The sequence below is a fragment of the Pteropus alecto genome, unplaced genomic scaffold, assembly GCF_000325575.1.
Source record: "Pteropus alecto unplaced genomic scaffold, ASM32557v1 scaffold65, whole genome shotgun sequence".
NCBI lineage: Eukaryota > Metazoa > Chordata > Mammalia > Chiroptera > Pteropodidae > Pteropus > Pteropus alecto.
Window position 1 is genome coordinate 5,779,226 of NW_006439191.1, and position 2,719 is coordinate 5,781,944.

General features: G+C 37.7%; 1 protein-coding gene across 2 annotated transcripts in view; it reads right to left on the reverse strand.

Moving 5' to 3' along the window:
• ESRRG (estrogen related receptor gamma) overlaps window positions 1-2,719 on the reverse strand; it is a 412,482-nt gene that overhangs the window by 198,666 nt on the left and 211,097 nt on the right. Inside the window, exon 1 of one of the 2 annotated variants that reach the window (XM_025049854.1) lies at window positions 178-251. The exons of the other annotated variant lie outside the window; for it this stretch is intronic. The gene's annotated coding sequence lies outside the window, so the exon portion shown is untranslated. Of the gene's footprint in view, window positions 1-177; window positions 252-2,719 lie in introns of those variants that run through there. 2 annotated transcript variants of the gene reach the window in all.

A 2,719-nucleotide genomic window follows, 5' to 3' on the forward strand; every position in this document is an offset into this window, starting at 1 on the left:
CGGGGGGGACTCTGCTCTCCTCCCCTTTTATTTATTTATTTCCTTTTCTTCCTTCCTTCCTTTTTTCCCTCCACCCCTGGGAGGCTACGAAACAGACCTAACTAACTTAACTCTCTAAGCGCTGGAGGCACCGCTTTCCCACCTAAGCCCTGTCGTGCCCGGAGGAGAAGAACTCACGCCGACGCTCAGTTAATTTGGGGGGAAAGGATGCTGCGGAAGGTGGAGAACCGAGTCTGTCCTGCCGTTGTCCGTGCTGTTAGTCCACTGGGGGCTGCTGCTTGTTGGGCGCTGCACTTTCTCCTGCATTCGTAAGCGCGTCTTTTCCTGTTATGTTTATTATTTACTTATTTATTTATCCCCACCCCACCACCCCCCCCGTGATGCATACCGGACATTCTCCTAAATTGTTCGGGCGTGGGGATGGAGAGCTCGTCTCGGAGGAGGCATTCCGTGTTTCACGGCTACGGAAGAGGAACTAGTGCCCGAAGACGATTTGAGAGAATGCCTGTTTAAATTATCTGTGTAAACATCGCTTTACCTGGTGCCGTCTCTCTACCTATAGAGAAATGGACGGTGCGTAGCTTTTCAAAACTGCAGGACAAATTGGCTTCTCCAGTTTCTGGAGGGGGGGCAGGGGGGCACTGAGGGCTGTAGGGTAAGTTGTACAATAAATCCATCTCAGTCCATTTTGACAAAATAAAGACTGCATTTTTTTTTTTGGTAGGGAGCATCACGAAGCAGAGCACTCGATGTTCTTAATCATATACTTATTTCAATACAAGCTTCCGAACTGGGAGACATAAACAAATATATAAATTTTACCCTAATCATCAACTTTCCAATAAAATGCAGTTTACATACTTGTTCTCCTACATAACGCGCTCTGAATACTTTAAAAAAATCAGCTCAGAAACATTTAGGAAATCTTCACATAGTAAAGGCTAGTTTCAAACATAATAATTTATAAAACCAAGAATTCTCAGTAAAGTGTGTGTTTGTTTTAGAAATGGTATAAGAATAGAAGGATGTTTTTCCTCCACTAGTGTATAGTATGTTTTTAGTTTCCAAATAACAAAGAGTTTTCTTAGGTGCTATTTTAAAATACAGGATTTTTTTTTACACTAGCGAATGTACTTAGAATAGATACCAGCTATTTATGGCAAAGAGATAACTGCTGCCTTATGGAGTCTGAAAGGCCCACAGTTTCGATATAATTCAGTGCCACTGCTTACCAACCTTTTGTATCATAAGTCTGACATGATATAAATAGTATAATCTTGGAGATTAAAATAAATTAATTCAGATAGTCAGCGTGTGTGAAATTCACTAAATCAGAACTCAATTCTTTTTCTCAACCCTCTCAAAATTTCTAAGCCTTAAAAAAAAATCACTAAGACAGAACAGCCACATTAAAATTCAGAATATAAAAATGACAGACATGATTTGGTCCCCCCCACAGAAGAAAGAAATTTCCCTACCACGTATTTAGCCATTTCTAGGATATAGGCCTGATTCCTGTTATTTGTGGTCTAAATAAACACAAGTTTCTTGACAGAAACTCATATAGCAAAAACTGTGCCCGAGAATACTGTATAAAAGCAGGTAGTAAAAGCTTAATTACCAGTAGCATTATGCTGTCTATATTGTTAAATATGAACTCTGCAATTAAGATGTAAATTTGGTTGTGAGCTGTGAATTACAAGAGCTTCGAGATGTAGAAGAAAATTCAAGCATTCTGCAGACACCCGAAAAAAGAAAATTTTTGTCTATTCAATCTAAAATGAGACATGTAATCATTTTATAATTAAAAAATAAATGAGAAGGCATTTGAAAAAGAAACATGATTTTTCTAAAATACAATAAAAGAACTATGGAAGCTAATCCTGCTTTAGAAAGACAGTTTTTAAAATATCTTTGATTCAGGTTACTACCTTGATTTCTGAATAAACTAAAATCCTCAGGGTGATGAATAGACCCAATTGTACCTATTTTTCAAAGATATATCAAAAAAAAAAGTTGCCTTCTTATTTTGTCTAGAGACCTATTTTTTAAAAATAAAAATTAAAAAATAATTATTTACTGTACTAAACACATTCAGATTTTGCACCTGTGCAGAATCCTGCAGTCGTCAGTTTCTTTGCATTATCATGCTGTGACAGAACCTGTTTATGACTCCTCTGAAATGGCTTTATAAAGACAAGGTTTGTAGTCAGTTATTTACTGATGGACCTTAACTCTCATTTCACAGGAGTTATCTTTTATTTCCTGGAATTTTTTTATTCCCTTTGGTACTTATTTGACTTGTTATGAACCATTTGATTTCGCTGGTATACATTTTTAAACATATTTAGACTCATTCATGTGAATGACTTTTTTTTCTGGACTCACAGAGACCCATGCGCAAACACACACGGCATACCCCACACTGATCTTTCCCGAACCATATTTCATCTGTACAAGGTGCAGTGGCCACTAAGCTAGCTGTTTTCCGAATGACCAGAAGTGCACTCTGTTCGTAGAGCTGTATGCTTTCCCCTTGGGACAATGTGTCACCTCTACAAGTCAAGGACCTAAGATTACACCGACTGTCTTGAATCTAGTTTAACCAATTTAAACTTTAAAATGACATCTACAGCACTAAACTTGCAAGACAGGTTCCAGAATATTTTATAAACACACAGCTTAGTCATCTCAAGAATCTTCCCTTTTAAGAGTTTTC